General features: G+C 39.9%; 2 long non-coding RNA genes across 2 annotated transcripts; both read left to right on the top strand.

Moving 5' to 3' along the window:
• The first annotated feature begins 508 nt into the window (after positions 1-508).
• LOC110204338 (uncharacterized) lies at positions 509-2045 on the top strand. Its single transcript, XR_013484102.1, has 2 exons — positions 509-758; positions 1954-2045. It is a non-coding gene; the product is annotated as an uncharacterized LOC110204338 (long non-coding RNA).
• Positions 2046-3260: 1215 nt separating this feature from the next.
• LOC110204339 (uncharacterized) lies at positions 3261-4713 on the top strand. The gene is made up of 2 exons (XR_002323284.2): positions 3261-3655; positions 4125-4713. It is a non-coding gene; the product is annotated as an uncharacterized LOC110204339 (long non-coding RNA).
• Positions 4714-12452: the final 7739 nt, after the last annotated feature.

Raw genomic sequence — 12452 nt, 5'->3', positions numbered from 1 at the left:
TTTCCAATTACTTATGAAAATAATTTTAACATTAATTTCTTAAAATTTTGAATTCTAAATTCTCTCCCTCCTTCCCTCTCCTCATTGGGAAAGCAAGTAATGCAATAGAGGTTATACATATGCAGTCATGAAAAACACATTTTCATATTGCATTGTGAAAGAAAAAGGAAAAAAAAAACCAAGAATAATAAACAAAGCTGTTCAAGAAGTGTGCTTTCAATTGCATTCATATTCCATAGAGAGCTGAATAGGAGCTGAAAGGATCCAGCTCTCTCCTGTTAACATATGAGGAAACTGAGGCCAGAAAAATTAAATGACTTTCCCATGGACACAGACCCCTTAGCTGAGAATAAAGTTTAATTCAGATCTTCCTGATTCAAGGCCTAGTGCTCTATTCACTATGTCATGTTTCTGGATGGGAAGAAGGTTGCCTAGGAAAGGTAAGCCTGTGGATGAACAGGGGAAACCTAAGAGCATTAGGAAGGTTATTCTGTTTAGAGTGGGGAAATGAAGGTGGGGGAGGGCTCCTAAGACAAACTTTAAGAACTTCACATGGTTACTAATGGCTTTCCCTGCTGTCTCTCATTACTTAATCTATTTTGTATCTCTCCTTTAGGAGAAAGATAATCCCCAGTCTGAATTTGACTTGGAAAATCTAAAAATGACAGGAAGAGATTTATTTAGTGCAGGAACAGTGACAACGCACAGCACCGTAAGATATGGCCTGCTGCTCATTCTGAAACATCCTGAGGTCCAAGGTAAAGTACAGGAATTGCCATGCTTTCAGACCAGGCTTGCTTTCCCATCCCTGCAGCTTGCTCAGGAGCTGGCCTCTGCTTTCCCCTATTGGATTTGCATGACTTCCTCACAGATCAGCAACAGGTCAGACAGTAGCATATTGAAGAAAACAGGACCCTTGAACAAGACCTGTTTGTTATTTAAGCATGTGGCGGTGTATTATGGGGAATTCAATTCACTTTAAACAGCACATATAAAGCTCCCACTGTGCACCCTCAGTTCTATGCTTAGCATATAAAGACTCAAATGAAACACCCCTTTCCTCAAATGGCTTGCCTTCTGCCAGGCATACTACTGCTGGATCTAAGGAGGCAGAAGTAGGAACCATAGGTAGACCTTACAAATTGACAATGGAGACTTCATGTAAGGAAAGACTTACCAACTATTAAAATTCTCCAAAGTCCATTCAGCTGTGCAGGAAATAGTGAGTTCTTGCTTACTAGAGATTCTCAAGCAAAGGCTGGTTGACCCTTTGTTCAGTCCATTAGAGTCAGGATTCCTGTTCAGCTATGGATGGCCCTAGGTGAAAACATGTCACCTGTAATGCTGAGATTCTATGCCTCAGCAGCTCAGGGTATTGAGACAGGAGCTGAGATACACAGCTGGTGAATGGTTTAAATCAAGATGATAATGCCATCACCAGCACTATCAAATTCAAATGAAGGCATCTACTTGCTTTGAAACAAAAGCTGGCATAATAATCATAAAGAATGTGAGGTTACAAATAACTTGACATGTAATTTCATTTGATGCCTGCTAAGGAGGTGCAGTTTTTAATCTCCATTTTATAAATCATACAATAATAGGGTTAGAGGAGTAAGGTACCTTAGAAGACAGATAATTTATGATCCTCGTTTTTCAGATAAACAAAATGAGGCTTACATAGATTTAATGACTTGCCTGAATTTACACAGGTAGTGTCTAAAGAGAAATGTAAACACAATTCTTTCTGACTCCCATCCAGTAAATCATGGAAGTTTATCCTATTGCTGTTACAGAAGCCTTTGTATCCTTGACTGAGTAGGAGGAGGACACTGAGCCCATGTGAGAATCATCTTAGGTCATAACAATGGGCAGATATTCCACACAGGCTCAGTTGAGCATTCCCAGGAGAGTGGAACATTGAGTGGTGATTTGTATTTTTTGTCTCTGCAGCAAAAATTCATGAGGAAATTGGACGTGTGATTGGACATAATCGACTTCCTTCCATAAAGGACAGACAAGATATGCCCTATATGGATGCTGTGGTGCATGAAGTGCAAAGATTCATTGACCTCATACCTCTCAACGTACCCCATGCAGTGAACCGGACATCCATTTCCAACAATATATCCCCCCAAAGTCAGTAGTCTTGGGAGAATGGGATCTTAAACACAATTTATTCCAATGATCTCATCATGGACATGAGAAAATGGAGTCCCATTGTCATGATCTCACTTAAAGTTCTCCTTGAGGCAGTGCTTTATTACATACAGCCTACTTGCATGTGGTGCTAAATGAAGAATAAGAGAAAAGTGTGCCCTTATCTCTGTTCTTCCTGCTTCTCATTCACCACAGTAATGCTCTGGAAAGAAAATGTACAGGGAACGTAACAGGGTGAGGTTGCTCAAGAGAAATGTTTTTGTCCTTTTCTCTTACTAGGCAGTGAAGCAGAATGTATAAATACTATTATCTGTCCCATTGTGTAGATAGGGACATTGATTTTCAGGTGTAATGACTTCCCTAAGATCATTTAAGTGTTGGAGCTGAGACTTGAACCTAGGTCTTTAGACTCTAAAATACTGCTTTCTGGGGTTGCTAAATAAACAGTGAATGAATTAAAATGAATTAGATTGAAGTTTCCTAGCAATGGCTGAGCAAAACTATCTCCCTCAAGGAAAAGTGAAGGGAGCATCACACCTAACTTCACATTTAATGTACCCCACAGAGGCATTTCAGTTGAAATCATGAAGGCTTCAGTAAGAACTTACCATGTGAAATTTGCTAGGCCAAGTGCTATTGAAACAAGGCGAGAATAGAAGGGTTTTTGACCATTGAAGACTTTGGCTTGTGCAGGAGGGAGCTGAGTTTGGAACCAGAAAAGTCAGCCTAAAGTATTATTTCTTTCCTTCAGACCCAAGCTGTGATTTGATTGGCAAAGTGGCTTCTTGCTGAAGAAACTCCCTCAGGAGGTAGCCTGGTCTGCCCCTAGAGTTTAAGCATTGCCTGGGCACTGGCCATTCACATGTTCTGCCCAGAGTCCCACAGGCAGCAGGTGCACACATGATGTATAGACCAAAGAACTGAGGGTAGGGAGAGCACAAAGAGCTTAGCACCTCAGCCAAGGTTTCCTGTAAGAGGGTTACCCAGGCCAATCCTTGAAGAAAGCTGGGGAATCTAAAAGGCTGAAGTGAGCAAGGAGTGGCTTCCAGGTGTGGGACATGGTCACTATAAAGGCATGAAGACCACAGAGGGGCTTTGTGGATGGGGAACAGCAGCTGGACTAGTTCAGCTGGAGCCCCAAGGAAGGCTTGATGGGGACAATAATGGGGACATCACTCTGGAAAGCTAGACTGGGGCCTAAGCAGATTCTTAATGGCGTGACATCTCATGCACATGCAAAGAAGTATGCATTTTGTACTAGAGAACATAGTGAGTCTCTGAAGATTCTTGGGACAAGACTACAAAGGATATTCGTAATGATACCTGACTCTCCTCTGGAATTTCTTCCTTTAGGGCACAACAATATTCCCACTGCTCACCCCAGTGTTGCATGACAAGAAAGAGTTTCCCAAGGCTGACCAGTTTGACCCACAGCACTTCCTGGATGAGAACGGGAAATTCAAGAAAAGTGACCACTTCATGCCTTTTTCTATTGGTAAAAAGAAACCCTTCTCATCTCTACCTCTCACCCTAAAAGGAGAATCCTATTCTCTCTCCCACTCTCCTCTGGCTGAGTCTTCTCCTGGCAGTTCTTCTGAAGACACATAGCCCACTCTGACATGACATACAATGTCTTTTCTAGTATTCCCGTGACCTGGCTTTTTCTCAGAGCCCTGAATAGATGAGAGCCTCTTGGCTGGCTCACCTGCCTCTAATTCCATTGCAAGATCCATTACACAAGGGTTACTGTGAGAAGAATGTGTGAAGAAGGAATTCCTTCCTTCTCCTTATGGCCATTAATGGTTGAATTATAACTAATAATAATAGTTCTCACCATTTCTGCCCATATACTTATTTCTCTTTTACTCCTTTTCCCATTATTGTGCTGGATCAGCAAGTCTGTTTCACTCTGGCTGACTGTGATATTCCATGAAGATTACAAGCAGAATTCCATTTCTTTCTAGGAAAACGGTCTTGTGCTGGAGAGGGCCTGGCGAAGATGGAGGTTTTTTGTTCCTTACCACCATTCTACAGAACTTCACTCTCAAACCAGTTGGAGATCCAAATGAAATTAGAATAAAGCCCAATTATGTTGGATTCAGCAACGTCCACCACATTACCAACTATGCTTTCTTCCTCACTGAGAAGAACACAAAGTTGATTTGGTGAATTAGCAAGCTGGTTCATCTTCTGTACTGAATACTCTCATGTTTTTTCTGGAATCCCTTTGAGGAAAGAAAAATTCCCACATCTTGATTAAAATGAGTTTTAAATTTCAGAGACATGACAGCCTTGTTGAGTATCTTGTATGTCATTATATGCTGGGGCTGCATTATAGACATTCATGTGCAACCCTTGAACCAATACCTCCAGGCAAATCCTCAATTCTAGATTTAGGGTGTGGAGGAAGATCTGTAAAATATCCCCCTCCAAACCATATTTGTTTGTACTTTTCTTTTCATGTTTCCTTCCAGATGATCCTATTTTTTATTATATAGCTCTTGTTTGTGAATTTGGGGGAGAATGAACAGGGCTATGTTGCTAACAACTCCAGACATGCAAATATGTGTTTTTCCTTCCATACACTGAGGATTCATGACTTCAAAGAAAATGTGGTAACAGGGAAGGATTCCTGGCTTTGGGAGCAGAGGACCTGAGATCAATCCTGCCCCTAATGATAACAACTTGTGTGGCTTTGGGCAAGTCACTTCACCATTTGTTCTCACAACAGATTCTTCACCTCTACAATGAATGGGTTGGATTAGGTAGGCTCAGAATTCCCTAATGAGTCTCCATCTATGATACTTTGATCAGTGGGGTGAGTCCATTCATCAGTGCTTTAGGTCCTTACTCCATTTCTCATTTCACTTTCCTCCTTTCAGCACTGAGCCAGTTCTAACTCAACTTGCTCTGCACTTTCAAATCCCACATCCCTTTGTCCCATGGGACATGCACTACTTTACTGAAAACTAGCAAGAAATTATTGCTACCACTTGCCTTCTCTGTTATTATAACCTTGCAAGTGAACACAGATCTCTGCCCCAACTGACTACCCTCTCCCTTCAGTATCTATTCTAAGATTACTCTTCTTTACTGGGGCCTCTCCTTTCATCTCACTCCTTCCCTCTCACCATAACACTGAACTTAATACATCACTAAGAAAATTGAGATTATGGATTGCTAATTTATTCTTTTCTAAAATTCTTTATTCTTAGTCATCTCTCCACCATCACACACAAACTTTCTTCCTTTTGTTCTAATATGGCAGAGGAACTGGAAAGAAAAAAAAAGAAGGTAGCATCTCTTTTTCTAACCACTCACCCCACTACTTTGGCCTTTGCTCTCACATCCCCCTCTCTCTGCTGAGATGTTTCACCCTCTAACCTCCCCTGTCTTTCCCTAATTTTCAATATTCTTAAATCCATTGATTCCTATCCTATTGCTTACTGTAAAATGCACTTCTCCCTCATCCTTAAAACAAAACTAATCAAAAAAAATCTCATTCCCAGAGATTCCCTGGCTGACTCTTTCTGCCTATATTGTACTCAGAACTTTTGTAACTTTGAAAAGACAAAGTATGCCTTTTTGAACATCTGCTGAGTCAACAATAGATTTGCTTCCACTTTTGCGAGGCTCAGGATATCTGAGTCCTGCATGACTGGCTTTTCATCTTAGAGGCACAAGAGTGCTGAGTCACACATGGCCAGCAGCAAAGCCACCTGGGAATCCCTCTACATGCTCTGTTCAGTCTCAATTATATTGCCTTCATCTCTCTTTCTTCCTTTCCATGGCCAAACTCCTAGAAAAACTATCTACCTATTGGCCACTTTTTCACCTCTTTATGACCTCTTTTGGGCTTTTCTTGGACAAGATCCTGGAGCAGTCTGCCATTTCCTTCTTCAGCTTATTTAGCAGATGAGGAGCTGAATCAAACAGGGTTAAGTGACTTGCCCAGGGTCACACTGTTAGTAAGTGTCTGAAGCCAGATTTGAACTCAGAAGGAGTCTTCCTGATTCCAAGCCCAGTCATCTGTACAACTATATACCTAGGTACAAAGGTAAATAACAGTGAGTAATCAGAAGGGACCATACAAGGATACAGTATTTAAGCTCTCACCTGTAGCCCCCAAGAAGCTGTAGTATGTGCTATGGCCAAATCCTGCTAAAACCATCTTGGCTGACCAGCTAAATCAAGTTGAGGGTAAGTGACAGGCCTGAAACCCATTTGTGACTTAGGGGGATGTCAACCTAAAGCATATAGCGACTTCCCCTTGTGGAATGAGTGGATGAAAACAATTATTCCAATGGCCATGAAGGCAGCTGGATCTTAGTCAGACATCAAAGCTGCCAAGGCCATTTAATATATCCTGTGCCATCACCAGTCTTCCTGACTTTTATCTTGCCCCAAACTTTTGCTGAAAGAGAGAGTGAAGCTGACCCCTTCATTTAAATATAATTCATGAACAATTCAAGACATCACCCCAAGATGTCATTGGTCCTCTTCCAAAAGGAAGGATGAACAATACTTTACATGCTAAGAGGGAAAGATGCTGTAAGTCTCCTCTAACTCCTAATGCACTGAAAGGTCATAGAGGCTATTAAATAAATGGAGGGCTTGAAAGTGTTTTTGTTATGTATTGATGACCACCAAGAAGAAAGAAAAAAGAGGGAAAGAGCAATACTCTAGGGAAAAAAGTGAGAGACTGATTGGGAATGCTTTATCTCACATAACTGAAGTGGGCAAAATAGAAGGTTTTATAGAAATGAGGAAAGAGTTTGGACTTCTGGACTGTGGTTTAAACTTGAAGGATGACAAGCTCCTGATTTAGGGAGAACATTCACCTCACATGGGCTAGTAAGGGGGTATATGACTGGAGTCTTTGAAATCTTTTTTAAAAGGGCTTTAAGTTGAAAAGGAAAAGGTTGTGGGGAAAGAAACCTACCTATGTGGTTTTCATATGCATTTTAAGTATAATGGGTAGCTACAGTGTGGGAAGAATAGTAGCAAAATACACCTTGACATTGACAGCAGGCCAAGTCTGTGGAAAGATCCCCCAACAAATTTCATGGCCTCAGATCTCTAAAAACTAGTTCACAAAGTATTTGGAGCAGGCAAGGGGAATTTTTGATTCTCCAGGATGGAGGGAAATTTGACCTTTTTGGTATCAGCAAGACATGGAAGGATGAGATCCATGAATGGAATGAGTATACAGTATTTGAAAGGAAAAGGACAAAGCACAGATAAGGGGAAAGGTAAGGGTAAGTAGTAGCATGTGAAGAAATTCCAGAAAGAGGAAAAGCAAAAGGGGAGCCACTGGAATGAAGATCAACAGAGGGGAATATAGAAACAATATTATTGTTTTTACCTAGATGGAAAGAGGAAACAAGCAAGGAGTTAGGGAGAGGAGATATGAAATAATAGTGATTGGAGACTTCAAAAAGTGGACATCTGCTGAGATATCCTCTGTCTGTCTCTCTACCTCCATCTTTTCTCCTCTCTCTGGCTCTTTTTGTCTCTTTCTCTGTCTTTCTCTTTCTCTTTATGTCTCTCTCTGGCTCTGTGCCTGTCTATCTGTCTTTCTCTCTCCCTCTTTTGGGGCAGCTAGGTGGCACAGTGGATGGTATGCCATACTGGGACTTAGGCAGACTTTAGTTCAAATCTAGATTCTGACACTTACTAGCTGTGTTACCCTGGGCAATTTACTTAACTTATGTTTGACTCACTTTCCTTATCAGTAAAATGGGGGACAATAATAGCACTCAATTCCCAGGGTTGTTTTTGTGAGAATCAAATGAGATAATTGTAAAGCAGTTAGTACAATTCAAATATCGTGGGAAAACAGACAGCATAACACAAAATTTATCAACTTCCACTTGAAAGGATTAGGTTTGGACTAGTATATTTAGGAGGGTAAAGAGGCTAAGATTTCAACCAAGAATCAACTATCCACCAAAACTAAGTCTAATCCTTCAGGTGAAAAAAGGACATTTAGTGAATTAGAGGACTTTCAAATATTCCTGAGGAAAAGAGCACAGCCGAATAGAACATTTGATTTTCAAACACAAGACTCAAGAGAAGGACAAAAAGAAAAGTTAAAGGAAAGGTAAATCCTAAGGGATTCTATGAGATTATGGTGTTTACATTGCTACATGAGAATTCGATATATGTAATTCCCAAGAACCTAATCATTATTACAGCAGTTAGAAGGAGTATATATAGACACAGGTCATGGGTTTGATAGAATGATATAAAAAATAAAATTAAGGAGTAAGAAAGAGTGATTCCGAGGTGGAAGAGGGAAAGGGGAAGTGGGAGGTAGAATGGAGAAATAGTCTCACAAGAAAGATGCAGAAAAGAACTTTCAAGTGGAGGGAAAGAGGGATAGAGAGGGGAGTTCTTGAAGCTTAATCTCATTGGAATTAACTCAAAGAAGGACTAACACACACACTAAATTCAGTATAGAAATCTATCTTACCATACAGGGAAATGGAAGGAAAAAGGGACAAGAGAAGGAGAGGCTAATAGCAGGGAGGCTAGATTGGGAAGGCAGTAGACAGAAGCAAAACACTTTTGAAGATGGACATAGTGAAAGGAGAGAGAAAGATAAATGTGGAAAATAGGATGGAGGGAAATATATTATAATGAGAACTGTGAAAAAATTACAGCAAAAATTTCTCTGACAGAGGCCTTATATCTCAATTCCTAGGAGAACTGAGCTAAATTTATAGGAACACAGATCATTCCTCAATTGATAAATGGTCAAAGAATAAGAATGGGTATATTTCAGATGAAGTAATCAAAGGTATTCATAGTCTTATAAAATGCTTTAAATCACTATCGATTAGAGAAATGCAAATTAAAACAACTCTGAAGTACCACCTCATACCTATCAGATTGGCTAATATGACAGAAAGGGAAAAAGAGAAATGTTCAAGGAGATGTGGGAAAATTGCGATATGAATGCACTATTGGTGCAGTTGTGGATACTCATGTGATAAGAAATAACTGGCAGGATACTGTCAGAAAAAGCTAGAAAGGCTCACATACACTGGTTCAAAGTGAAAGGAGCTAAATCAGGGGATCACTGGACACAGTAACAGCAATACTGTGTGATAATCAACTGAGTGACAGCTATTCTCAGCAATACAGTGATCCAAAACAGTTCCAAAGGATTTATGATGAAAAACACTTTCCAACTCCAGGGAAAGAACTGATGGAATATGAATGCAATTGAAAGCACACTTCTTGAACAGCTTTGTTTATTGTTCTTGGTTTTTTTTTTTCCTTTTTCTTTCACAATGCAATATGAAAATGTGTTTTTCATGACTGCATATGTATAACCTCTATTGCATTACTTGCTTTCCCAATGAGGAGAGGGAAGGAGGGAGAGAATTTAGAATTCAAAATTTTAAGAAATTAATGTTAAAATTATTTTCATAAGTAATTGGAAAAAATAAAATGTTAAATTAAAAAATTAAGTAGATATAAGTGGATAGAAGGAAATTAAGAAGAAAGCACAAACAGCAGAATACCTTTGAAAATACCATATGGAAATTATGATAGATATTTTACACTGAGAGGTAAAAAATGACAATTCATACTTCCATAACGTCCTCATTTGTGTTCATCTGTGAGTATGCACTTTTTTTTTGTTTAAATTTAGAATAATTTTTTAAGGCACAAAAAAGTAGTAATAGAGCTGTAACTCAAATAGGTCTTGGCTTTCATAGTGCTGACATTTGCCTCAATTCAATTCTTTTCAATTTAGTCAAATATATTTCTAGAAACTAGGGAGCTACCTTGATGCAATCCAGGACTTTTGGGACACATTGTATATCAAGCCATCTGAAACTGGTTAGTTCTTTTAGCCTCGACATGAATAAAAGCTATGTTCCATTTTTTTGTTATGAGGGAATTGCCATAAGATATGCAATGATGAAGAGCTGAGAAAATCTCTGTGACTGGAGGACTTACCGCCAGGCTACCCAAAGTTGCTAGCTCTTTACTTCTCTTTTTATATTTCTAATCCCACATTTTATTCTTATGTGGCATATTGGATAAACTGTTGTCCCTGAAATCAGGAAGAATAATATTTATTGTATGATCTTGGAAAATTCAATTTTCCTCTTAGTGCTCTCAAAAACCTCTCTAGGACAGCATGTTGTATAAAAAGTACCAATCTGTATCAGTATAGAAAACCTCTCAATACAGAAACTTAAGGTAGAGTTGGAAGCTGTGGGTTCAAATCCTGCTATGCCACTTCCTGGTTAGCATACTTGGATCCAAAGTCCACGTGTCTCCATTTGTATAAAGAGGTTAACAATGCTTACACTGCTTGCTTCAGAAATGATATGAGTTGAAGGAAATAATATCTATAAAATGCTTGATGAATCTTACAGTGCTAAAGAGAGCCATAGGATCATAGTTAGAGTTGGATGGAAAGTTGGAAGATATTGAGTCCAATGGCTTCATTTGACATATGAGGAACTGAAGCCTTAGTTAAGACAAGTGGCTTGACCAAGGTGACATAGAGAGTCATCAGCAGAGCTTGGATTTGATCCTCTGTCCCCAAATCCAGACCCTTTGCCAGTATCCCAAACAACCTCATGGTTTGCACTACTGAGCTCACATGATACTTTGTGGTGGTCAAAGGAGATGATGCACAAAAATTGCATTACCCATTGTAAAGCACTATAATTATACTTGTGTATAACTTTAAAAGCTATGTACAGGTCTAATAATGACATAGCTTTTCTGCTTATTGCCTCTAAATTGAACCTCAGAATAGAGCAAATGGGAATGAAGTAGAATTCCATCTTGTCTAGAATGCTCTGCAGGGTTTGAGGGTTTGATGGACCCAGTGCCATTTTATCCCCAAATGGGAGCACTTGGAAGACCTCACCACTCAGATAGAATCTTTCTGGCTCCCCAGCATGATAGTACCCAAAAGTGTTCATGAGCTTGTGTCTCCATGCATGAGGTCTCCCCTGATCATAATGATCAGATGTTTGATTCAAAGTGTGCTCCCATCTTTATATGCAACTAGGAAAAATGAAATAATGAAAAGTGAGCCCCCTTCTGAATGTAGGTCACTCTTTCTTGTCCTTGCACCATGTGTCTTCCATCTGTGTGGAACCAATCAGCAGGAATTAAATAATAGCAGTGCTGGTTTAGATACATAGATAAGTTTCAAAGAAATTAATCCTGCTCAGAAGTTTGCGTCAGGTTCAAAAGAGTCTATGGGTGGTCACCAGGGTCCATGTCTCCTATAAACACTGAAAAAAGTTTATCTCTGTTTGGGTGAAACCATAGTTCAGGCAGGATCCCAGTTTTGGCTGCCATTCACTGGGTGCATGACCTTGTGTAAATCTTAGGCTGTCCCTGCTGAAATTTCCTCATGTCTAAACTAGGGGCAGGGTAGGGGGAACTAGGGTATCACAGGATCACAAGAGATGACTGAGAGCTAGGTTTTCTGGTCTAACATTCTTAGTATTTAGGTGGAGGAAACTGAGGTCTAAGTATGGGAAGGGACCTGACCAAGGTCAGAGTGGTAGCAAATAGTAGAGCCAAGATGGCCTTCTCTGCCATTGGTATATACTTCAATGGGTCTGTGATTGTATCAGTGGGAGGACTCCTTTTGACAATGCAAATGGCAATCCAGCCACAGCTTTCCAGGCTGGACAGCTTTTGGGGGAATGCTTGTAAAAATTCTCCATAGAGGCAGGATGTAGATGTGTGCTGATAAATGCTTAAAAGCCAGCTCTCTCTCAAAATAAAATGTATATTTGACACACTTTTAAGTTTAGTCTGCACTATTACTATTTTCTCCATCACATTCTTAAATACAGAAATAAAAGAATAGATCCAGCTCTTACTTGTGGTATTTGTCAGATGTCCAAGATGAAAATGTTCACACTAGAATTTAACAACCAGCTCTCCTGAGATGGATTGAGATGGCTGTATCACACTGTTGGACAAGAATCATTTTATTTTCTTTGTAAAGCTCTTAGAATCTCTTTTGCCCCAACAAAGCAAGAGGATTTGGTAGAATAGCACCTTTGGACAAATTTTCCAAGGTGATATAATTCCGTTGGATGGAAGAGGGGGACCAATGCTCTGGGAAGGCTCAGTGTGGCAAGGGAATGGTAACTGCTTGACACTCTACTTCAGGGTTTTTGTAAGGACCTGCAGTCCTTTTTGAAGTGATGTCTGTGTGCTGATCAGAAGCAGTTGTCAAGGGGTCTGGAATCAGGGTTCATTGGCATTCCCAAGGCTCTGTGGTAACAATCCTG

This window comes from Phascolarctos cinereus, unplaced genomic scaffold, assembly GCF_003287225.1.
Source record: "Phascolarctos cinereus isolate Bilbo 61053 unplaced genomic scaffold, phaCin_HiC Scaffold_276;HRSCAF=874, whole genome shotgun sequence".
Taxonomy (NCBI): Eukaryota; Metazoa; Chordata; class Mammalia; order Diprotodontia; family Phascolarctidae; genus Phascolarctos; species Phascolarctos cinereus.
The sequence above is the reverse complement of the archived record's forward strand: the minus strand, read 5'-3'. Positions and strand labels throughout refer to the sequence as shown.